We start from the raw sequence: 27252 nt of genomic DNA on the forward strand, positions 1-27252 counted from the left end.
AGGACACTACATAATGATCAAGCATTCAATCCACGGAGAAGATATAACAACTGTAAAGTGATACATTAAACAAGATGGACTTAATTGATATTTATAGGACATTCCATCCAAAAACAACAGAATACACTTTCTTCTCAAGTGCTCATAGAACATCCTCCAGAAGAGATCATATATTGGGTCACAAATCAAGCCTTGGTAAATTTAAGAAAATTGAAATCGAATCAATTATCTTTTCCGACCACAATGCTATGAGACTAGATATCAATTACAGGAAAAAACTGTACAAAATACAAACACATGGAGGCTAAACAATATGTTACTAAATAACCAAGAGATCACCGAAGAGATGAAAGAGGAAATCGAAAAATACCTAGAAAAAATGACAATGAAAACACGATGACCCCAAGACCTATGGGATGCAGCAAAAGCAGTTCTAAGAGGGAAGTTTATAGCAATACAATGCTACCTCAAGAAACAAGAAACATCTCAAGTAGACCTAACCTTACACCTAAAGCAATTAGAGAAAGAAGAACAGAAAAACCCCAAAGTTAGCAGAGGAAAGAAGTCATAAAATCAGATCAGAAATAAATGAAAAAGAAATGATGGAAACAGTAGCAAAGACCAATAAAACTAAAAGCTGGTTCTTTGAGAAGATAAACAAAATTGATAAACCATTAGCCAGACTCATCAAGAAAAAAAGGGAGAAGACTCAAATCAATAGAATTAGAAATGAAAAAGAAGTAACTGATACTGTACTAATACAAAGGGTCATGAGAGATTACTACAAGCAACTATATGCCAATAAAATTGACAACCTGGAAGAAATGGACAAATTGTTAGAAAAGCACAACCTTCTGAGACTGAACGAGGAAGAAATAGAAAATATAAACAGACCAGTCACAAGTACTGAAATTGAGACTGTGATTAAAAATCTTCCAACAAACAAAAGCCCAGGACCAGATGGCTTAACAGGAGACTTCTATCAAACATTTAGAGAAGAGCTAACACCTACCCTTCTCAAACTCTTCCAAAATATAGCAGAGGGAGGAACACTACCAAACTCATTCTACGAGGCCACCATCACCCTGATACAGAAACAAACCAAAGATGTCACAAAGAAAGAAAACTACAGGCCAATATCACTCATGAACATAGATGCAAAAATCTTCAACAAAATGCTAGCAAACAGAATCCAACAGCACATTAAAAGTATCATACACCATGATCAAATGGGGTTTATCCCAGGAATGCAAGGATTTTTCAGTATATGAAAATCAATCAGTGTGATACACCATATTAACAAATTGAAGGATAAAAACAATATGATCATTTCAATAGATGCAGAAAAAGCTTTGGACAAAATTCAACACCGATTTATGATAAAAACCCTCCAGAAAGTAGGCTTAGAGGGAACTTACTTCAAAATAATAAAGAACATATATGACAGACCCACAGCCAACATCGTTGTCAATGGTGAAAAACTGAAACCATTTCCACTAAGATCAGGAACACGATAAGGTGTCGCACTCTGACCACTATTTTCAACATAGTTTTGGAAGTTTTAGCCACAGCAATCAGAGAAGAAAAAGAAATAAAAGGAATCCAAATCAGAAAGGAAGAAGTAAAGCTGTCACTGTCTGCAGATGACATGATGCTATACACAGAGAATCCTAAAGACTCTACCAGAAAACTACTGGAGCTATTCAATGAAGTTGTTTAAGTAGCAGGATACAAAATTAATGCACAGAAATCTTTTGCATTCCTGTACAATAATGATGAAAAATCTGAAAGAGAAATTAAGGAAACACACCCATTCACCATTGCAACAAAAAGAATAAAATACCTAGGAATAAACCTACCTAAGGAGACAGAAGAACTGTATTAAGACACTGATGAAAGAAATTAAAGATGATACAAACAGATGGAGAGATATACCATGTTCTTGGATTGGAAGAATCAACATTGTGAAAATGACTATACTGCCGAAAGCTATCTACAGAGTCAGTGCAATCCCTATCAAGCTACCAATGGCATTTTTCGCAGAACTAGAACAAAAAATTTCACAATTTGTATGGAAACACAAAAGACCCTGAATAGCCAAAGCAATCTTGTGAAAGAAAAATGGAGCTAGAGGAATCAGGCGCCCTGACTTCAGAGTATACTACAGAGCTACAGGAATCAAGACAGTGTGGTATTGGCACAAAAAACAGAAATATAGATCGATGGAACAGGATAGCTCAGAGATAAACCCAGGCACATATGGTCACCTTATTTTTGATAAAAGAGGCAAGAATATGCAGTGGAGGAAAGACAGCCTCTTCAATAAGTGGTGCTGGGAAAACTGGACAGCTACATGTAAAAGAATGAAATTAGAACACTCCTTAACACCATACACAAAAATAAACTCAAAATGGATTAAAGACCTAAATGTAAGACCAGACACTATAAAACTCTTAGAGGAAAATATAGGCAGAACACTGTATGCCATAAATCACAGCAAGATCCTTTTGGACCCACCTCCTCGAGAAATGGAAATAAGAACAAAAATAAACAAATGGGACCTATTGAAACTTAAAAGCTTTTGCACAGCAAAGGAAACCAAAAACAAGATGAAAAGACAACCCTCAGAATAGGGGAAAATACTTGCAAATGAAGCAACTAACAAAGGATTAATCTCCAAAATTCACAAGCAGCTCATGCAGTTCAATATCAAAAAAACAAAAAACCCAATCCAAAAATGGGTAGAAGACCTAAATAAGACATTTCTCCAAAGAAAATATACAGATTGCCAACAAACTCGTGAAAGAATGCTCAACATCATTAATCATTAGAGAAATGCCAATCAAAACTACAATGAGATATCACCTCACACCAGTCAGAATGGCCATCATCAAAAAATCTACAAACAATAAATGCTGGAGAGGGTGTGGAGAAAAGGGATCCCTCTTGCACTGTTGGTAGGAATGTCAGTTGATACAGCCACTATGGAGAGCAATATGGATGTTCCTTAAAAAATTAATAATAGCACTACCATACAACCCAGCAATCCCACTACTGGGCATATACCCTGAGGCAACCATAATTTAAAAAGAGTCATGTACCACAATGTTCATTGCAGCTCTATTTACAGTAGCCACACATGGAGGCAACCGAAGTGTCCATCAACAGATGAATGGATAAAGAGGATGTGGCACATATATACAATGGAATATTACTTAGCCATAAAAAGAAACAAAATTGAGTTATTTGTAGTGAGGTGGATGGACCTAGAGACTCTCATACAGAGTGAAGTAAGTCAGAAAGAGAAAAACAAATACTGTATGCTAACACATATATATGGAACCTAAGGGAAAAAAAAAAAGATTCTGAAGAACTTAGGGGCAGGACAGGAATAAAGACACAGACATAGAGAATGGACTTGAGGACATGGGGAAGGGGAAGGGGAAGCTGGGAAGAAGTGAGAGAGTGGCATGGACTTATATATACTACCAAATGTAAAATAGATAGCTAGTGGGAAGCAGCCCCATAGCACAGGGAGATCAGCTCAGTGCTTTGTGACCACCTAGGGGGTTGGGATAGGGAGGGTGGGAGAGGGATGCAATTGGGAGGAGATATGGGGATATATGTATATGTATAGCTGATTCACTTTGTTATAAAGCAGAAACTAACACACCATTTTAAAGCAATTATACTCCAATAAAGATGTTAAAAAAAAATAAAGCGAGTGACAATGTGGAAAAAAAAATTCAGTGAGGTATGCACATAATTAGACATTCCTCCTGTCACAGTGAATCTCCTTTGTGAACACTCTGATGCCCCTTGACATGGAGTGCTCAAGCTGGGTGGCTTGTCTTTAAATAATGATCTGCTGACTAATACACATTAACTTTTCTTGCATTTCTGATGGTTTCAGAGACACTCCTTTTTAACAAGCCGCTTCTGAAGATAAGAGATTCCCCTGTTTCAGATATTGCTTTTCAGTGGAGGGATTTTGGAAATGACAGGTGGAATTTCTTATTTTCACAATGTCTCTCCTTTCATTCCATGCAATGGGGCACAGAGATGGGGTGAATAGGAATGCTAAACATCCTTGATTGCACAGGATATTCCTGCTCAGTAAATAATTGTCCTGCCCAAAATGTAGATAATGTCTGTGGTAACCAGCCTCCAAGATGGCCCCAGATATTCCCCACCTCATGTATATACACATATACAGATGTGTATTCCCATCTCACATTATACCAGGATTGATCTGTGTGATCAACAGAGTATGGAAGAAGAATTCGTACATCACTTCCAAGATTAGGTTATAATATACACTACCTTCTTTCTTGGTTGCACATTGTTTCTCTCTCTCTCTCTCTCTCTCTCTCTCTCTCTCACATACCTTGCTCTGGAGGAAGCCAGTTGTCCTGTCATAGGATATTCAGGCTGCGTAAGGTGATGTCCACAAGTCTGGAGGAAGCCAGTTGTCCTGTCATAGGATATTCAGGCTGCGTAAGGTGATGTCCACAAGTCTGGAGGAAGCCAGTTGTCCTGTCATAGGATATTCAGGCTGCGTAAGGTGATGTCCACAAGTCAAGGAACTAATGTCTGTAGCCAGTAGCTAATAAGGAACTAAGGTCTGCCAAGAGCAATGTGAGTGAGCTGGGAAAACTGTCTTCTGGTCCCAGTGGAGCATTCATATGACTGCCATCCCATCCAACAACTTTATTTCAATTTCCTGCAAGACCCTGAACAAGAACCAGTTCACGTAAGCCTCTCCCAGAGTCCTGACCCTGAGAAATTTTGAGATAAATGATTCTTTATTTAATCGGATAAATTTTGAGATGATTTGTTATGCAACATTAGATAACTAATACAGTGTCCCTGCTGACAGGTCTGGCGGCAAATATTTTATTTATCTGAAAAATCTCATATATATGGATACTTAGTCCAGTTGTTTTCTGTACAAAACCTAAAATACTGTCTCCTGACAAGTAAAATTTTGATTCTTTTTATGTGATCTGATCTTTAGTATAGCTTAGAAATGATGTCATGTGAAATACTTCATAGTCTACTTTTTTTAACCATGCTGTAATATTTTATAATATATATATATATTATTACACCGTATTTTGAAATATTAAATTTTCTGTGTGGTATTTTGGATGAATTATTGGATATTGGCCCATGTTAATTGTTAGTCTTCCACATATCCAGTTTTTAAAACCTTTCTCGATGGTGTAAATTGCCATGGATTGGATATTTAAAAATTAATTGAATCACTGGCAGGACAGGAAAAAGTTAGAGTATGAAACCATCCCACTTCATATAGACCTGAAATTCATCTCTTTAGTGTTCAATAAATGGTTGACAAATATCACGTGTGTTTGAAAAATCTCTTTTACTTATTTATCCTATTGAAATATTCAGGTATCACTTCACATGTAGTTGATAACCACATTGATTAAAATTATATTCATGGAGATAACAGTGGAAAAATTTCCTATATTTATAGTAACTTTTCATATCAGAACCATGAAGGGAGACACAATAATCTGTCTCAATATTTCTCTCTGTGGCTCAGAAATATAAAAATTTACATGGCCTGTTTTTGTGGATGATGTTCAACTTCACTTTTACTCTTTGGATCGATCTTGTCCCTGGCTGATTCTAGGAAAAGAAGGGATATGAGAGGTTTTTGAAAATTAAAAAAGAAAAGTCAAAATAAAGTAAAAAATAATTGATATAATGAGTTACAGTAAAGATTCTATGAATAATTATATATAACAAGATAATCATCCATCAGCATTGGCCAGTAATGTGTAATCAGGAAAAGGCTGATAATTTTAAGTTTTATCCTGACATACTTGGTCCTATGTGTATGAATTCTGATTTTATGATACTCACACACAGAATTCAAGTCCTGAATGATTTGGGGGCTGTAGGATTAAAGTACTTGGTCTTCTACAACAACATCAGTTTACTGAATACTTTGCGTCAGGTGCTGTTGTAAGCCCTGGAGACAGTGACAATGAACAAAGACCAAAAACCAAAAAAGTCCCTGTCCTCATTATTGTATCTAGTGTGATAAGACAGTCAATACATAAAAGAACAGTGTCTCCCCAAAATTCACATCTATCTGGAACCTTGAGATGTGACCTTATTTGGAAAATAGGGTCTTTGCAGATGTAATTAAGTAAAGATAAGATCACACTGGATTAAAGCTGGCCCTAAAGCCGGTGATGTGTGTCCTTAGAAGAAGAGTAGAGGACACACAGAGAGAGACAGAGAGAAGGGATGAGATGAAGATGGAGAGAGGCTGGTGTGTTTCATGCACGGGAGTGCTGCTAGTTTAAACAGAGTAGTAGAAAGGCATGAATGATGAAGTAACATTGAGTGAAATCATTAGTTCGTCTTCTTCCTAAGTCTGGGCATTACACATTCAACTCTGTATTAAGACCCTTTTCTTCCATCGGTAGCCAGGGCAATTTGAGGTGATAGTAGGAAAGACAGATCTCTTATCTACTGTCTGGGCTTCTAGTCATCTCAGTTATACAGAATGTAAGAGAAAATATAAATTGGTTACAAAATTTGTAATATTTAAAAATTGTTACCAAAGATGACATATACTTTTATTTCAAAAGATATTTAGTCTGATACAATGGAATTATTTGCTAGTTTAACAAATTTTGTGAGCTTGTACATGGTATTAAAGAAAACAACCTAGAGACTAGAGGCAGAGCCTGTGCAAAGCTGATCTAGTGAGAGGAGATAATGGATAACAAGGATACATAGAGACAGTGATAAAGTACCTACTGCCTATTCAGTGCAGACACAGGCACAAATAACTATATGCATCCAGGTAGAACCTGAGAACAACACTTGATTAAAGTTATATATAATATTGGGGTGGTCAAAAAGTTCGTTCGGGTTTTTCCGTAACATATCTTTAAACTGGTTGATTCACTCTTTATTTCCTCCTTACTTTCTTCATTCATTCAAAAAATCCCTGGCAAATCAATTGTCTAATATATATTACCTTACAATACGTAAGCTTATGGTTTTACGGTCATGGGCTTACAGGATTAGAGTTATACATTAGAGGTTAGTATACTATAATATGTTCTTTATTATTTAAAGTACCATGAGATAAGAAAAAAGAGAGTAATCAATGTAGTCTGTATTGTTCTTGGAAGGTATCACAAGGCACTGATATTTGATCTGAATATCTCAGGATATGTGAGCTAGCCTGTAGGACTGGGTGTACGCAAATTTAAAAAAAAAACCACACAAGAAAATACAGGGATTCAAATAATTCTATGGTGTATTTTAAAAACAGAAAGTTTCTCTGATTAACTGGAACAGTTCTCAATTCTGGCTGTACATTTTAATTTCCAGGGGTTCATTTAAAAGAAATCTATGCCCCGTCCTACTAGTGACCAACTAAAGCGGGATGCGGGATCTCAGCTGACGGGCCCTGAGTATGTTTATTTTTTAAAGCTCTCTAGGTGATGTGAATGTGATGTCACCACTGAAAATCACTGCCTAGAAGGCAGTCTAAACTGGAGTATTCGTGGAAGTTGATGTGTAAAGCTAGGTTGAGGGTGGGTGGTGAATAACCTGGTGTCTCTTAATAAGGCATTTGGATGTGATGTTCACACTCATAAACCTAGATCATCAAGTAAATTACTTATATTGATACTTCTAATTCAGTTGTAAAATAATTATTTGCATAAAATCAGTAAGAATCAGTTATCAAAAAATTTCACTTGTGTTAAATTTCTCATTCCTTTATGGTAGTATTTTCTCAAATAGGAGTCTGGGGGCATATGCAGTCCCTGATTTACCTCGAGATTTGTTTTCTACTTTTGTTCTTTCATTTTAGGTATAATTTCAAAACATACACATTTTTTTATCATCTGGATGACTATGCTATAAATAAATATTACATCATTGTCTGTAGGTAGAATCATATTGGAACCAAGTAGAACTACTTCAGTTATTGGGACTAATATGAAACGAAAAGAGTCAGATGTACAAAGATTCATTAAAGGCCAAGCAGCACAGAAGAGCATAACATAGAAAAACAGGTTTTATGTAGTTCAAAGAGAGATGAAAGGTGGAAAACAGAGGCATCACACAGTCAAATATAGATTAAGGCATGGAGAACCCCAAATAATCTGTGCTGCTAGCAGTCAACTGCATGTTCACATCGTGAGCAATGTGAGTTAAAGTGACATCTTAGTCACGTTAACTTGAGCTCAATTTTGTATTTTTCTTTGCATATATTCTTACTTTGTTTTTATGGTATTTAAAAGCTATGGCATGCAGTATGACTAATTTTATATAGTATATTTTAAAAATGAATAACACTCACTTTTCAGAAAACATACATACACATATATATAGTAGAAATAAATCTATTTGAAGGTAATTTTAAATATATGTAACAGGTTTTAAAGTTTTTTAAACATATGTAACAGGTTTTTGAAACTGCTTTAGAGATAGGGAACTAGAATGGAAGTAACACAGAAGATGAAACTGAAGATTCTGAATAGTAATCCAGCTCCATCATTTGTTAGTCTTGTAAACTTTGTAAAACACTTAAGTTCTATGAGCCTTAGCATTTTGGTCTGCAATATGAGATTAAGTATACATTTCTTGCAGGGTTATACCTATGATTTTGTGACCATTAAATGAGATCACTTACATTAAAGGGGCCAAAAATTAGTAGATGTTAGATAAACATTACTGGCTTCGTGATGATGGAAAAACGATATGATGGTTGGGGCAAATCTTATAAGTACTGTGAAATGATTTGAAATAACGCTCTGTGTGTGTGTGTGTGTGTGTGTGTGTGTGTGTGCGTGCGTGTGTGTGCATGTGTATATGAGAGAGAGAGAGAGAGAGAGAGAGAATGTTCAATGTGGTGGCAAAATGGCATGCTAGGAAAGCTTCCAAAGCCTTAAAGCACTTACGTTCTGTAATCTACAGCCTATCAATCTCCTGACAATACCAAGAAGAAGAAATGAGGGGGTTAGTGATTGACTGGGGAATACTCAGGCAAGAGGGCCCTGTGCTGAGGCCAAAGCCTGCAAGTGGCTTTGGTCTTAATAACTTTCCATTACACACACTTCCTTTGGCACCAGTGAAACAAGGTTTGATTTATTTTTGATGTATCTTCTCCACTTCGGAACTCTATTGGTTTCAAAGCTGTTGCTGCAGCAACACCTGAAGTGATTTTTATCACTGCCATAAAAACATTAAATAATTTCAGGTGCCAGAGACATTTTTTTCGGGTTCTGCTGTTTGATAAGTGAAGTCAGTTGTTAAAAAATGTTTTTCAGCTGCTTTAACTTTTGACATACCCCTAGAAAATCTATATTCTGTACCCAACAGCATGTCTCATGCTTTGTAAATGTGGGTAAACACAGACTGAGATTTGTGAGTGATGTGTGATATTCTACATAGAATAAGCAAAATGTGGTTATTGTTTGTTTGTTGTTATTTGTTTGGTTTTGGTTATTTTTTGGTTGGCTTTCATGTGATTTTAGTAGAGTCTGTTGGTAAGGAGGTTGTGGGAAGATCACATGTGTTCCCTTTTTTTTACTCCCAGCTTAGAGAATTAAAGGCTAATTTTAAAAGTACATCCCTCAGTCATTAGGCAATTATAACTAAACCAGCTAGGCAGAGGAGTTTTGAGTCTAATTTTAACGTCCTCTGGCACTGCTTTTTCAGTGTCCTACTGAGGTGGATTATAGTGTCTTTCCAAGTCAGGTCACCTTCTAGAGAGTGATAGTACAAATGAGTGTCAAAGGTGTATAGTTAGAGAAAATTATCCATATAAGGACCACACAAGAACTGCTGCAGTCACCTCTGAGCTCATTGTAGGCTCAGACTTAAGACATTGAGGGCTGTTATTTAAAGGGTATGTCTAGAATGCAATGAAATAATCAACTTTGTGGTAATAGCAGCTTTCTCAGAAAATGACTTATCTACTCCTTTAACACATAAATGTTAGTCTGAAGTCTGCAGGCTTCCACAGATAACTATCATTATTTCTTAATATTCCAATAATTTTAAGAGGGAAAATAAAGTGAGTAAATGAAAATTATATTATAGTCCATACACATGCCTAGATCTTATTATTTTCTGCTCTCAAATTTCCAAATCCAAAAGGTAACCAATATAAACAAAATCTGTGTAGCTTTGATATCTTGGTTCATCAATTTTGGAGTAATTCCTTGAAAATTTGTGTGGAAGTATTGCAGGGTCCATTGTGTGTGTGTGTGTGTGTGTGTGTGTGAGTGTGTGGTAAAACACCTGGAAATTTGACCAGTCATGTATGTGTGCATATAAGAGGATAATGTGGGCAAAATGTTAGAAATAGAAACTGTCCTAGAAAATACAAACTTTAAGATAACTAGAGTTCTAATAATAGCTGAGCATATTTTAATGTGCTTATATGTAGCTCCTGAGAGTTTGGAAATTAATCATACAGGGATGCTTTCCGTTTCTATATGCAGTAAAGCCACAGTTCCTTCCCATCTTTTATTTTGTTCTCCTCCTAGAGCGTGAAAGAAAAAAAATTGACCTAGCTTCTATTATTTAAGTGATTTCTTTTTTCAAGGAGCTGTTGAGCACATGGCAAAAATACGCCAAAAAGTGTTAGGTTTACAGAAACAACCACAGGGACTTCCCTGGTGGTGCAGGGGTTAAGAATTCTTCTGCCAATGCAGGGGACATGGGTTCGAACCCTGGTCCAGGAAGATCCCACATGCCGCGGTGCAACTAAGCCCATGTGCCACAACTACTGAGCCTGCACTCTAGAGCCCACGAGCCACAACTACTGAAGCCCATGTGCCTAGAGCCCGTGCTCTGCAACAAGAGAAGCCACCGCAATGAGAAACCCGCGCACCGCAACAGAGTAGCCCCCGCTCACTGCAACTAGAGAAAGCCCATGTGCAGCAACGAAGACCCAATGCAGCCAAAAAATAAATAAATTTATATAAAAAACATAAAGAAACAACTACAATGAAACCAATCAGATCAAATCATAAAGGGATAAGGGCTTTATTTTCCACAGAAAAATTGTGTCAACTTTTAACAAATTTTAGTGTTCTTAAAATACTTATTATAGAGTTAGAAAGAGATACATGTCTTCTACATCAGTGGACACATACCTATAAAATACCAAGAGAGATTTTGCTATCCAAATTTCCAATGAATATCTGAGGAAGAATGGTTGGGTACTGTAGAGAGAGGGTTTGAGAGACGTCTCTTAATTCATTCCTTCCTAATGGAAACACTGACCTGATACACTATGCTATGCTGAAATGGAATGCATCCTATATCAGAGCTCCTTTCTAAAGTGGCTGTAGCATTTTCAGCTCAGTACCCTGGAAATTATAATTTTTCATTGACCTCTTTTGACAATATGGGTGTTTGCAGGACATGGGGGATGCAAAAAATAGAAGAAATAAGTAATGAATACGAAAATTTAAATCATTATTCGAAACAGTACAAAGCAAACTAAACACTGCAGGATATTTAATCAATAATATGTAAGATAACTTGCAATATTCTCTCAGAGTGCAAAATGAAGGCGCAAAAGGAAAAATTGTACTGAGGTAAGTTAGTTACCTAAATTGTAAAGTAGAAGGAAAAGTTCATATTTTTAAAGTAACCATAACAATAAGAACAGAAGAAAAAATTAGAATTGTATTAGAATGAAATTCCACAGTTGAAGGTTGAAATGAACCAGAATAAAGCAGGAAAAATAATTAATTAAAAGAAACACATAATGAAGTGATATTTTAAAATTTTATGAATAAAGTTTAATCCCATAGGAATTCAGGACTTCTGAAAAGTTGAAAATAAAAGCTCACATGTTAAAGTGCAAAAATTAGGTTGAGATCAACATATTCAATGACATTAAATGCCTTCAGAGAAGGGCGTAATGGCTACAAAATTCTGAGAAAAAAATACTGTCAACAATAATTCCATGCCAAGTCTAATTGTCATTATTCTTTCTTAGTCATAATGAAAAAGAAAATATATGCATACATACATAAAGTTAAATAAATGAAGATGTTCTGAAGCAAACACTAAGATATATACTCACCATATATGTTTTTTTTGAAAAAAAAAGGTGCTCTAGTTATCTATTTTTGTGTTGCAAATTAGTGGATTAAAATGGATTAGAAGGTCTTGGCTGGGTGGTCACCACTTGGAGGTCTTTTATGCAGTTGTAATTAAGTGTCAGCAGAGTATAACATACCTCAGCTAGGTGTCCAAAATGGCTCATTGATATGATTGGCAGTTTATGCTTCCTGTCAGTTCTAGGCTCACCTGGACTGTCAATCAGAGCAGCTACACATGACTTCATTAGGTGGCTTGGGCTTCTTGCAGCCCAGTATCTTGGTTTGAAGTGGGGACATCCCCAGATGAGGCATTCAGAGAACCAACCTTCTAAGAGACTAAGGCAGAAGCAATAAGGCTTTTTTAAAACTGGCCTTGGAAGTCATCCAGCATCATTTTAACCATTCAGAAGTCAAAAAAGTCATTTTAAAAAAACCCCATGCACCCCAGTGTTCATAGCAGCATTATTTACGGTTGCCAAGATATGGAAGCAACATAAGTGTCCATCAACAGATGAATGGATAGAGAAAATGTGGTGTATATATAAGATGGAATACTACTCAGCCATAAAAAGAATGAAAATTTGCCATTTGCAGCAACATGGATGGACTTGGAGGACAATATGTTAAGTGAAATAAGTCAGAGAATGACAAATACTATAAGCTATCACTTATATGCGGAATCTAAAAAATACGACAAACTAATTAATATAACAAAAAAGAAGCAAACCCACAGATACAGAGAACAAAATAGTGGTTACCAGTGAGCAGGGGAGGGACAATAGAGGGGTGGGTGAGTGGAAGGCACAAACTATTGAGTATAAGGTAGGCTCAAGGATGTATTTTATAACATGGGGAATATAGCCAATATTCTGTAATAACTATAAATGTAAAGTAACTTTTAAAGTGTATAAAAATTTTTTTAAAAAAGAAACTAAATTAAATCCTATTTATCCACGTGTAAAATACCAAAGAATTTGAAACCAATTTTAATCCACACAGTATCTCATTACTCAGGCTAATTGAGAGATGAGTGAATGTCACCATACATAAATTAAAACAAAGCAACTGTTAAGCGCAAAGATTTGGAGTCAAAAAGGAAATTAAGGCAATAATCATATATTGTTTAGGGAAGAGCAACCATGTCAACAGTACATCTCAAAACTTGCAGAGGTTGCTAAAACAGTACACAAGGAAAAATATAGATGAATAGCTTTAATTTATTTCATTTTTCAATCAAAAATAAAATTAAATAAAGCAAATAAACAAGTGGGACTACATCAAACTAAAAATTTTCTGCACAGCAAAGGAAACAATCAACAAAATGAAAAGGCAATCTATGGAATGGGAGAAAATATTTGCAAATCTGATAAGAGGTCAGTATCCAAGATAAGAAATGTGTACAACTCAGAAAAAAAAAATACAAATAACCCAATTAAAATGGCCAACAGGCACATGAAAAAATGCTTAACATCGCTAATCATTAGGGAAATGCAAATCCAAACCACAGTAAGATACCACCTCACACACGTTAGAATGGCTATCATCAAAAAGTCAAAAGATAACTAGGGTTTGTGAGGATGTAGAGAAAAGGGAGCCTAGAACCTTGTACACCATTGGTGGGAATGTAAATTGGACAGCCATTATGTAAAACAGTATGGAGATTCTTTTAAAAATTAAAAATACAACTACCATTTGATCCAGCTATCTCACATCTGTGTATATATCTGAAGGAAATAAAATCGGTATCTGAAAGAGATATCTGCAGTCCCATGTTTATTGCAGCATTATTCACAGTAACCTGTCAATGGACAGGTGAATGGATAAAGGAGATGTGATATATATGAAAATACAATAGAAGACTATTCAGCCATTGAGAAAGAAGGGAATCCTGCCATTTGTGACAATACAGAGAAACCTGGAATACATTAACTTGGGTGAAATAAGCCAGACACAGAAAGACAAATACTGCATAATCTAATTATATGTGAAACCACGTACACATAAAAAAATGTCAAACTTATAATAACAGAGTAGAATGGGGTTACCAGGGGCTGGAGAGTGGGGAAATATTAGTCAAAAGGTACAAACTTTCCGTCATAAGATGAATAAGTTCTGGAGACCTAATGCACAACATGACTATAGTTAATAATAATGTATTAATACTTGAGATTTGCTAAGAGAGTAGATTCCAAGTGTTCTTGCCAAAAAGAAAAAAAAAAAAAGAGAAAGTGTAACTATGTGAGGTAATGGATATGTTAATTAGCTTGATTGTGGTAATTATTTCATGATGTATACATGTATCAAAACATTAGATTGAACAACATAAATATATACAATTTTTATTTGTCAATCATACCTCAGTAAAACTGGAGAAAAAAGAGAAATAGAAAAGTCTCTTTCAAAATCAAAATCCAAAGAAAAGAAAATTATCCCTGAAAAATATCTCCAGTTCTGGATGGTTTTACTTGTCTCTTCATTTCTTTCAAACCTTCGTTTCCTGCCATATAGATTGTTGCAGGGCAAAAGTAATACAAAAATCTCCAATATCACAAGTATACCGAATTCTGATAAACTTAAGATGAGATATTACTTATAAAGATATATGTAAATATTTTCAGTAAAATAATGAAAATCAAGTCCAGCACAAAAGAACCATCGTCACTGGTTAAGAGTGTAAATTAATTTGGAATCTACAACATAAACCTTAAGCATGTTTTTCTTTATAATGCAGTTTCTCCATTTGGAACTTTAATCTAAGGAACTAATCAGAGATGCCCTTAATTATTAGTAAAAGTGTTTTTATCACATATTTATAATAATTACAATAAGTTAGTGATAAATTAGAGAAAATCAAGATATCCCATAGGGTATTTCCCACATTGTCTACAATGAGCCTGCTTTGATTGGAAACATTAGAAGTAATTAGACAAATCATATATTAGAAAATATGTATTTTTTTATAATTAGGAAAACATTAAAATATTTTCAGTTTCAGTTACAATAACTTTATACTCAAGGAGAAATAATGATAATAGGGAGAAGATGGGAATTATCTCCTAATTATAGTATATTAATTGTAGACTTATTTTGGTGTTCCTGGAAAAAACATACACTATTTCTAAAAGATAAAGCAGCTAACTGACTATAGACTACTTTAGCTATTTGGAGCAAAAATAAACTGATATAGTGGCTATTTGTCAAATAAGCCTTGAACTTTCCCCACTCTGCTCTTTGCTCAAACTGTACATTTTCCTGCTCGTATCTACTCATCAAAAGTGTACCTATTCTTGTATTCACAAAGCACTTTGCACTACTTACATGGATTTCTGGTGTACTGCTCTAGATTTTAGCTGTTGGTGTACATGTTTCGCTTCACTTTCTGACTCTTAGAAGACAAGCAGCCTATTCTGTTCATCACTATGTCTGGCATAGGAACATAGAGCGCAGTGCCTGGCATTTACAAAGTGCTTGATAAATATGTGACAAATAAATAAATGTTGACTAAATTGGGTCTCTTGTCAGGATCTTGGCTTTTTTTATTATTATTATTCCAGTTTTCTAGTCTTCAGAGAACTCAGTAATTCGGTGAAAGGACTAGAATTTGCAGTGAAAAGATTAGAATTTCTGGGAATATGAGCCTGTCACAGATATTCCTGAATCATACGGTACACCATACATAGATGCTGTACTTATATGTACTTTGTTTTTCCCCTTATTTGTCTATTTCCCATCAGTTCCATTTCTGCCATGCTGGGTTCAACTCTGTGCTGCAGGGATTGGAATTCTGCATAGTCCATTTTTCCTGGACTCCCAATTACGTTCTGCCAGTGGGAGTCACTGGCAAGAAATTGAAATTGTGGAGGGAAAAATTATTTTCCTATTATTTTTCTGTTTTAACAACAGTTCTGATAGGACTGGCCTACTAAGCCTAGCAGCGGGAGGCTTAGGAATCCAGCAGTGTTTAGGGCTATGCTAGTAGTGCCGGCTAGCTGTGGGCTTCTGGTGGCTTTGGTGGTTCTGGCAGAAGCACTGGTAGTTTCATCAGGTGCATGGCAGAATATTCTTATTCTGATTGTCACTAGGTCAATGTAGAAACTTGTCTTAGTTTGTTTGGTCTGCTCTGACAAAATACCATAGACCAGGGGGCTTATAAACAACATAGATTTATTCCTTACAGTTCTAGAGGCTGGGAAGATCAAGGCACTGGCTGATTCTGTATCCCGTGAGGGTTTGCTTCCTGGTTCATCGATGGCTGTCTTTTCCCCATGTCCTCACATGGCTGAACGGGTGAAGGAGCTCTCTGTGTTCCCTTTTATAAGGGCACCAACTCATCACCTGCCACAGGTCTCACCTCCAGATACCATCATATGGGGGATTAGGCTTCAACATATGACTTTTGGGGTGACATAGGCATTCAGTCTATAGCAAAACGAAGATCTGGGATGTCAAAAAGTAGGCAATGTGAAGAAAAATTAATGATGACCCACACATATTTAGTTAATGCAATATTGTCATTTATTTCCATCAACAGGCTAAGTAGGAAGGGATGTAGTGGATCTGAGGAGAGGTGACAAGTATACACTACTTAATTGGAGTCAGTGAGTCTCTCTCTCTCCATCTCAGCCACCCCTGGCTCATAGTTGGAATGTCTCTGACCTTTGACAGCAAGATATCTTCCTCTCTGCCCAAGGAAGTTGCAGTTGCCTCACAGCACACTGTGTGGGCCATAAACAGAATGGATCAGTGTTTTCCAGAGATATGTGGGGAGATCAGTGCTCAGAGACAAACTGGACTTTCATGCTGAAATTATTATTCGAGGGTTGGGAGTATATTAGGCAAGGGTATTAGCAGACATGGATGCCTCAATAGACTTTCTCTCAAACACACACAGCATGTTTACAATGATGGGTTTTTTTGGGGGGGGGTGGTAAAGACATATTTTTTCAGAAAATAATCCTCAAAAACATGTTCAAAAACAAGTTTCACATAAATATATGTGTAACATTTCTTAATAAGAACTTGTTTACAATTTGGCAAAGCTGGGCAAAAATGCTTTATCAAAACAAATTTATTTTTGGTATTTTACATACTGCAAATATTTTACATACTGTACACATCACAGGATGGTTCCCACAACAGAGTATAGCTCCAGTAGTGTCACTGGTGAGTGGTTTCTCTCAAGGCCATCTCCTCTCTTTCATTTTCCTCCCATCAGAAATGTTGAGATCTGCTTTCTGTAGTTACAGGTCTCTGGGCTACCTCTCAGCCCATTTACTCTTTTAGTCCTTCCATCATTTTTTATACCTAAATCTTTATATTAAGTTCTCTCTGCTGTTTGACCTTAGAGTGGTCCTTCCCTCGTTCCCTCCCTGCCGCCCTCCCTCCCTCCCTCCCTGCTTCCTTCCCTCCCTCCCTCCTTCCTTCTTTCCTTCCTTTCAGTTTTTTTTAATTGAACTATGACACATATATGTATTAGTAGCAGATATCTCAAAGATTTAAAATTCTTCTTGGTGATAACATTTAGGAAATAAGGAAAAGCAAGTAAATACAATGAGATGATTCAAGAGTTTGATTGACAATAGATTGAATGTATTGAACTATTATTTGAGACATTCCCATCCATTAGGTACTGAGATGAGCATCTGGCATAAACTTTACCATACCTCTATGGTGATGGTACTCATAGAATGCATATTTTATATATATTGATACTGAGAAATAAATAGACTAAGGAAGTTCCCCGAAGTCACATAGTTGGAGAGTTAAATAACCAAGGCTCAAGTCATGTGTATGCATCTTCATTAATTGATACTCATAAATATTAATATGTAGTAAACATGAATAGTTATTGATAAACTCATATTTATTAGTTAATAAATATTTATTAAATGCCTATTGTCAGACACCAGGTTTGTTTGTATTACAGCCCTGATGAAATTGAAGAAAAAAATCTGAATACAGCACCCAAACCCTTAGAAACAGTCTTATACTACCTTTTTACAGTATGGCAAAGCAAAGGCATAGTTAGCTGCTCTTACCTCATTCCTGTTCTGATAATAATATATTTTTCAGAAATTTATTAGTTGTATAAAAAAAATTATCAGAGTAGCATTCCTTAAAGACAGCTGTGGGCATGTCATATTTGATTGTCCATTGGCGATACTATATGTTTAGAGTTTTATTTCATTATGATGTTAGTCCCCAAAGGGCGTGGTGGTTCCTGTTAACACTTTCAGAGGATCTGCAATGTCAAAATTATTTTTATAGTAGTATTATGACATTATGGTACCTTTTCTCTGTGCCTTTTCCACTGTGTGATAATTTCATTGATGGTGTAACAACAGTGGTGGAAAAAACTACTGGTAAAGTAGCTCAAAACAAGGCAGTAGCCTTCAAATGTACTAATATCATTATATTCTTCATCACCATAAACTTGCTGTAAAGAAATTAAAAACTCAGTTTCACTTAAGATTGTCCTTGAAGATTTAATAAGAAAAATTAATTTTATTAAATCTCAGTGTTTCTGTACATGCCTTTTTAATATTTTGTGTGACAGAGAAATATGCATAAATCATTTCTACTATGTAACGAAGTATGATGACTACTCAAGGAAAAGCACTTGTACAATTGTGCTACTAGCTGATCTAGCTGCTTTTTTCACAAAAAGTTGTTTTTACTTGAAAAAAGGAAGTAACAGACAACCTATGGTTAACCAGACTTGAGTATTTGGCATACGTTTTCTCAACAATGAACAAAGTCTGTAACTTCAAGGAAAATGACAGTATTTTTTTCAATGACAAAATTTGGGCCTTCAAGTGAAAATTAGAATTTTGGAAAACTTGTATTTGTCCCTGTGTGCTTAAAAGCTTCCAGATACTTAAATACTTTACAAATAAGGTTGGCCGTAATATTAAAAATATGGCTTTTTGTTGCTGCATAACGAAATGTGTCAAACATTTAGAAGATCTGCATAACTCAGTTAACCAATATTTCTGACATAATCAGTGCCTGGTGTTACCCAAATCATGCACGAATTAAAGATCCATGTAAAATGCAAGACAGATCAATCAATTTTATGGAGGAAAATGTACACACTGTTTTAGATTGCTGAATTTGCTGTGGTATCAATTATCATGTTTCCTCAATTTTCACATCTCTTAAGTATCTGTGAGGCTGGTTTCTGTTTTTGCCTCAACTAAGACAATGTACAGCTACAGACAATGTAGAAGCAGATAGGAGAAAGCTACTGTCTTCTATTAAGCCAGTCATTACAGATATTTGAAAATATTTACTACAATGCCATTCTTCTCACTAAAGGTTTTCTTTGAGAAATAATTATTTTTTAAAACAATATTTATGGAAATGTGTAATAAGTTTATTATTTTATCAGTAAATATTTCCCTCAGTGTTAATTTCTAATATGATAAATATAATAGATATAGCCCACATGAACACCATCTCCTTATAGTCCTCAATAATTTTTAAACAGTTTAAAGGGGTGTTATTTTACAACCTCAGGAGTTCCCTGGGTGAAGTCTGAAACTGGCCCCTGTACACAGAGGGCAAGGAGAGACTTAAGGAAGAGGCAGACCACTCCAGGTTGGTAGATGGCAGATTTAACAAGCAAGGGAACTTACATATGAGGCCTGTCTTAGGTCCTACAAGTAGATCTCTGCACCTCAGGCCAGAATCTTAAAGTTTATTTAGAGGCCTGACCAGGGTTCAATCACATATTCAGTCCAGATGGTCGCAATAACACCCTACTTTCTCAAAGCTATGTCCTTGAAACAGCTCCTAGTGTGGGAATGGTGGGTGGAATGCACATTCCAAAGACAAGGGAGCGGGTGAGGAGCCTCCAGTTGCCCAGGTCCAGCTTGCAGTCAGTTGGCAGTCACATCCTCTTGATGACTTCCTCTAACAAGGGTCCCGAGAGCAAAAGTTCTGAGAATTGCTTCACTAAGCATTTATTAATAAAGTTATTAGTAGATTATAGAGTTAACATTTGCCAGAATTAGAAGTCTCCCTCATTTTAGTTAGTGTAGTTATTCTTGGGAGAGAACACTCCTCTTCTATGTGTCTTTGCTAAATAATGGAGCCATAGAACCTCTTTCTGCAGGTAGAATGAAATAGAGTAGCGTGTCTGATAGAGTGTCAGGTAGAGTGTCTGATGTTTGCTTATTGAAAACTAACACATATAATAAGTTTCACATGGCTTCACGGAATGGGTAACATCTAAATTAGGAATTCTTTTGTCCCGTGGAGCTTGGACCTAGCTCTAGTCAGGCTCACCCTCTAGCCCCTGGCTATTTCTACTTTCCTATATTTATCCTTTTCACCTATTTCTTTTTAATTTTATTTGCAGCAGTTCTCTCCCTTCTTCTTCCTTCCCTCCCTTCCCCTATTCTATCCCTGCCCTTTCTTTCTAATCTTATTGAAATACTGGTGGAACCATTTTATAATGGCTTATTATATATGATCAGACTTTTAGGTAACATTGGCTCTTCGGAGAATATTTTAATTGTATTATCTCCAAGATTATCTTCAGTTTTAACCAGACCCATTTAATGGTGGAACAGACAACCCAATTTGAAATAACTATATCATATAGTACGTGTTTGACAGGAAAATCACATAGTAGACTCCCTGATGTAGACAGTCAAGAGATAAGAATACTCTTCTAAGCATAATTTATAATGGGGCAATATACAATTAGAGATTAGTTTAAAAATGCATTTGTGTAATGTGATTCATTGTGACAATTAAAAATCTTTATATTCAATGAATACCCAAGACTTAATGTAATATTTGCATGATATGCAAGTGACAAAATGGTATGAATATTCAGAATATATATGCATACATAAAAAGGCACTAAAAGTGAAGAAAATATACTGAACTGTGCTGATCTAGGGTTTGAATATTTACAAATGTTATAAATCTGTCACTTTTGAAATCTGAGTGAAAACTGATAATGAATAAGGTACATTGCAGAATATTTCACTGCCCAGTTGCCTCTGAGGCAGTGTTCTAATCTGAAACAAAAACGGGGAATCTACTTTCCCATTTTTACTATTGAGTCTGTCAGAGTTCTAAACTTACCTTGTACAAGCTATAATTATTTTTCCAAGAAGCCCCATCTTTATTTAATGGGAAATAATACTTCAAATCACAATCTTCAAATTACAAATGCTCATTGCTATGTGTGGTCATTGTTTATAATTCTTTGTATATCATCTGCTCTTTTTGCCTAAAGATAGAGATGATTTTTTTGCCTTTAATATCCAGGAGTTTTTCTGTTAACAGTACCTTGTTCCTTCTAAATTTTTATTTTCAGATACAGAGTGTGATTTTTCAGTATTCACTTTCAAATCTTTAGTATTTCAGGAAAGTCTATTTTTTATTATGATTTTTAGTATTAACTCTGGTCCTTGCTTTGAATCTCTTCTTTAGGGTCTCCTTTTATCTCCATGTTGTCTATATTCAATATTTCACTTTCTTTCATCTCTGTATTTTTGATTTTTTACATTTTTTCCTTTCTACCTTCTAGTTCTCTCAAGGAATTAGCATTTTGTTATTTGTGTGGTTGTATTTATTCACTCCTCTGTTGCTTCCATTTCAGTTTTCATTTATGGAATAATGTTTCTTTTATTTTTAATCATCTCCTGAGTTCCTTCTCTGGCCCTCTTTTGTCTCTGTTTCTCCTGTATTGACGAGCTTTGATTCTACTCCCAGAAGTTTCTTCCCAGTGTTGTGCCTGGTCCTGGAAGGAGCCCTGGAAATTCCATTGAAGGTGTTTTAAGGGTTAGGTTGGTCTAGCCCTGTTATAATCACCCGAAGTCTTCACACTTAACCTAATGGGTGAGAGATACCTTCTCAGTTTCAGCTGTAGTTCTCGAATCCACCTGTCATGTTTTAAAACTGAGAAATACCTATTGCCTGTTCTAGGGTTCTCCTGTTCTCAGGTGCATCAGATGTTAGCTTGCTTCTCCCTGCTGCTTCCTGCACAGTGGCTGAGACATTGCGTCTGCTGCCTCGGGTACTTCTCCCTACCTTCTTGCAGGAGTTTATGTGATTCATTGTCATCTAGTGCGATATAAAATGTTTCTGTGGATTTTGGTTTTAACCCCTGGACCTTAGGACATTTCTTTTTATGGAGACAACATATGAAAATAATTATTCAAATTGCTCCATATTCAATTGATTTTGTATAATTTCTGTCGTACCAAACGTAGCACGGTATTCTTTCTTTCCATGGTATGAAATGAACTTGAACTGTTGTGAAAGTGGATCCTGTGTTTGTCTTTCCTTTTGTAAATAATATAAAGAATTGGTGTGGTCATATTCCAGGATCAAGTACGAAGTATATATTTTTTATCTAAAATCATTGGATGCTGCCCAGCTCTATGAAAGTTTTCTCTAGCTGAACAACTTCAATACAAAGCAAAACATTTTCTCATAGGAAAAAAGAGAGAGAAACATGGTTGGCAATAGTTTCATGTTTTCTAGTGACCCAAAACAGTGATACTTTGACCCTTTTGTTACAGTGAGGTGGCTGTCATGGTGTTTGAGTCCATATACAACACATAAAGTCAGCGTCATTTAGCTTCCCTTGAAGCGCAGAAATAGAAAAGTATTCACAATGATAAAAATGTTATTCTTTATTTCTGATACGCTTTTGAAGCAAGCAGCCGCTTATATTCTACTTATTTCAACTTCTTTTTCCCCAGGCACTTTGAAGAATCTTAGCAAACTATTAATACTCTTATTCTTCTTCCATTATTTAAGTTGTATTTTTGAAAATATGTAAAGAATGGTGTTTTAGAAAAATTACCTCCCCTAACATATCTTTTTTTCTTTTCTTTATGTTGAGAAGCTTCTTTACTTGGTGTTTTCTACATTCATTTGTTTTCTTTCTTTTCTTGAGTCAACTCCTTCCTCAGCATCAGAGCTAATCTTTGTGCATGACAACTTTAATGTATAAAATAGCACTAGGAATTATGAGAACAATGCATTACATTTATGTATAACCGTAATCACATAATGCAGTTGTACATAGACTATTTTGCTGTTTACAGACAAATTGTATCTATTTATTTTTAGAAGTTTTGATGCTACTAAAAGTATCTCTCAAGTTTTAAACCTTCCATGTTTTGCTGTTTTACTATATATATTGAACTTTTAAAAATATAACTTTATTATGATTTAATTTTAAAATTATCAACGTCCTTATTTAATGTCCCTTGAACATTCATGAGCACAGTAAATATGTCTGTCTCATCATTTACTTTTGTGCTTTTTAGAGTACCTAGTAGTGCATCATAAATATGAATAAATAAGTACATTAGTCAAGAATACCTTAAAAAGTTTAGAGTTTCTGTAAGTCCAAACATACATATAATATTTTGGTACTCCAATGTACTTTTCTGTAACAGATAAAAACATGTTTTGGTAAAGTGCTTTTTAAACCTCTAAATAAGGAGTTATCTGTATTTATTAATACTCAATTTGATAAGCTGATCATTATAGGAGACTTTCACTTTGCTGTCCTTCAAGGAATCAAGCTTCCCAGATTGAAGCCCTTATGTTGTCCCTTCCCATGTTGACATTGGCCTTGGTCACATGGCTGGTTTTGGCCTAATTGTCTCACATTTACTAATTGCATGAACTAGGAGAAATTACTTAAATTTGCTGAAGTTTAGTTACTCAACTGTTAAAAATAACAAATAGTATTTACCTTAGAAGTTTGGCCTAATGATTATACCTAATAACTCCTAAAACAGTCTAATACTTTTGCCATTAGTGCCTAAATCACTGGCAGCTATGATGTAGACATTGGGAGCAATTGAGTCCAAACCATTAAAATAAATGATTTTGTTTAGCTTGAGAATAATTAACTTAATGCATAAATATTAATAGATTCAAACGTTTAATTTGAATATGCTGAATAGTAAGATTATTACTTTTATGTAATTATGTAGTATTGGTCTAAGCTCATAAATATGTGTTTCCTGAATGTATATAGTGACTCAGAAAAGTATCTCCATTCTTTCGTTCTGTAACTCCACAGGGAATTATATTTGATAACATCATCAGTATGAAATAGGCCTGAAACAGTGACCCTGTCTCATTGACCTTTTAAAGTGAATTCTGAGTTTCTGATTGAAGCCACGGTGTCCTTGTAAAGATGGCAGGGTTACTGAAAATGACTGCCAAGGTGAAGAATAAGAAAGACAACGTGTTCATCAAATACAGCCTGGCTAAATTTTGGTAGAAGCTTATTGTCAGGAATCTAGTATCATTTTACACTGATACTGCATATATTCTTGGGGTTTTCATTTAAAACTGTCATGCTATCCTGAACCTACTATTAAAAATAAAGCAAGCATTCTTAGGATGGATAATTGGATGGATGCAACCTTTTATAAGGCATTTAGCACTTTCTACCTGTAATATACCTATTTGTAGGTATGTATCTATATCATCTATTTGTCTTAGTTCAAGCTACTATAACAGAATACTGTAGATCAGATGGCTTCTAATCAACAGAAATTTATTTCTCACAGTTGTGAAGGCTGAAGTTGAAGATCAGAGTGCCAGCATGGTGGAATTCTTATGAGAGTCCGCTTCCGGGTTGTAGATATTTTTCTCATTGTATTCTCACATGCAGAAAGAAAGCCAGCAAGCTCTCTGGGATCACTTTTTAAAGGCCACTAGTCCTATTCATGAGAACTCTACCCTCTTGACCTAATTACCTCTCAAAGGCCCCATCACTTAATACTATCATATTGGGGGTTAGAATTTAAGCATATGAATTTTGGGGAAATACAGTCAGTCAGTCCATACCACTATTTTTTTCATATACCAGACAAGTAACAATCTGAAGGCAGGTGTTATTCATTTTGTAATCTTCTAAGAATTTTAAGTATTGTAGATATCAAGTAACTATTATAAAATATTACGAAAGTAAAAGTGTAAAGAACTAGAAAAGGAAAGTTATGAATGAGGGAGGGCTAGAGGGAAGAAGGAAAGTAATATGCATATATATATATATATATATATATATTCTTTATATATCAAAATATTCCTAGAATAACAAAGAGGTCCATATAATATTTTGTCCAATTCATTGAATCTTTGAGATCCTGCTTATAGCCAAGCAATTAGGACCAAAACACGTAAATTTAAATTTATGCATTTTTTTGAAAAATTTGCCTTATTTAAAGAGCAATTTTCATATCCATTGATCCTATAATGCCACTTCTAGAAATTGACCCTAAGAAAATTGTAAAATATGCGTTTAAAGATGCGAGTCCAATAATGTTTATTGTAACATTTTTAAGTAGTGGAGAAAAAAAAAAACTACATGCCCAACAATAAGGGATCAATTTAATATGAAAGGGCAAGAAGTATAAAGTTGGGTTCTATGTGGCCATAAAGTCATATATTAGAAGAATATTTAATAATATGGTTTAAAAAAAAAGACTTGTGACATAGTAGTTGAGGGAAATAAAGGACAGTGAGGTTAGTGAGGTTGAGTAGTTTTAAGGTGACACAATGTGTATATGAAGAACTGGAAATAAAATTAGATTTATTTAATTTTACATGTACATATGAAAGCAGAATTCAATTGCAAGTATTTTCTACCTACTTGTTTTCAAGTTCACGAATCTTAAATTCAAAATGCCCTATGGGAGATAGTTTTATATATATATATATGTGTGTGTGTGTGTGTGTGTGTGTGTGTGTGGATATATACACATATATAAAATGAAATATATATATAAAATCACATCGTACATTTTAAATATATGCAATGACATTTGTCAATTATTCATCAATAAAGTTAAAAAAATACAAAAGAGTAAAAAATTTAATGTAGGAAAAATAAAACCAATATACTGTGTGTCAAAATGAAATAATGTAAGAATAAGGACATTTTAGTATATAAACTATTCAAATATGTATTTTAAATATTGCAAAATTTGGATAATAAAGTTGCTTAACAACCTGCAAAAAAAAAAAGGCCATATGGAGAAAAATTTAGGGATATAAAATACCAATGAATATGGCTGTTGATGTCATTAGAGAGAAACTGAAGTGACTGAACAAAATCTTCCACATTTTTTACATAATAATTTATGTACTTTTAGTGAAAAGTAATGAGGGGAAACAGTAGAATGATTTTCTTCTTGAATTACAGCCATTCTCTGAGAAAAATAAAGGGCATTACACTGGATATTTGAAAAACAAGAAGAAAAACCTATGGCTATGTCACTAAATAACACAAAGTTAAAAAGAAGTCCCATATGTCAAACAATTTACTTTTATTTTGATGTCATTTCTTTTTATCAAAAATAGTCTCCCACTTGATGTCTCTACAGAACAGGTATCTTGTGATTTAGAGCTTCCTGCCAAGACGACTTCGGGGGCATCCTGGAATCAAGCCTTGACCTTGTTATACAGGTGAGTTTTGAATTAGAACTTGCTCATAGCAGTGCACAAGCAGTGTATTGTTTAAGCTATGCTGAGTGAGTAAAGGCTAAGGTTGTAATAGCATGGTTGTGTTTCTTCTTATTCTGATGCCATTATCTGCATCTGCTTAGACTTTATTTAAGGTAAACCTGCACTGTGCTGTAATTGTGTCAATATTCTTGATATTTTTCAATCTTCCAACCAAATCGTTTACCACCTTCCAGCTATCACAGCTTTAGACCTCAGTAATGCATATGTTTTCTTTTTTTTTTTCTTTGAAAGTCAAGTGATATAGGAATCCTTAGGCATACTCTGAAGACTCAGTGTCCCTGGCATGATAATCTGATATAAAACACTAATTTAAATCAGTCTTTGACTAGTCAGCCCCCAGGTATCATGAGGGAAGACATAATATCCTAGTAATTTTTATTTAGCACCATTTCACATTGTTATTTGTGCTGGTTCCTTGTTCAGGGCCTTGCTGTCAGCAATAAATAAATTACTCCCCAGCTAGTAAATCACAAAACTCTCCTGAGCTTCTCAGAGAAACAAAGCAGAATGATGAAACTGTAGCCCTAAGAGGTTTATTCATAAGTATCCATTTTGTTTAAGGCACTTTGGGTCTACTCGATGGAAGATCAGTTTTCTTCCA

General features: G+C 35.1%; 2 long non-coding RNA genes across 2 annotated transcripts in view; one reads left to right on the forward strand and one right to left on the reverse strand.

Moving 5' to 3' along the window:
• LOC309642049 overlaps positions 1–27252 on the reverse strand; it is a 1010235-nt gene that overhangs the window by 254197 nt on the left and 728786 nt on the right. The window lies entirely within an intron of this gene.
• LOC309642039 overlaps positions 3316–27252 on the forward strand; it is a 515348-nt gene continuing 491411 nt past the window's right edge. The window contains exon 1 of the long non-coding RNA XR_014252927.1: positions 3316–3732. This is a non-coding gene — a long non-coding RNA (uncharacterized lncRNA). The remainder of the gene's footprint in view (positions 3733–27252) is intronic.

Source organism: Balaenoptera physalus (genome assembly GCF_965194825.1).
Source record: "Balaenoptera physalus genome assembly, chromosome: 13".
NCBI lineage: Eukaryota > Metazoa > Chordata > Mammalia > Artiodactyla > Balaenopteridae > Balaenoptera > Balaenoptera physalus.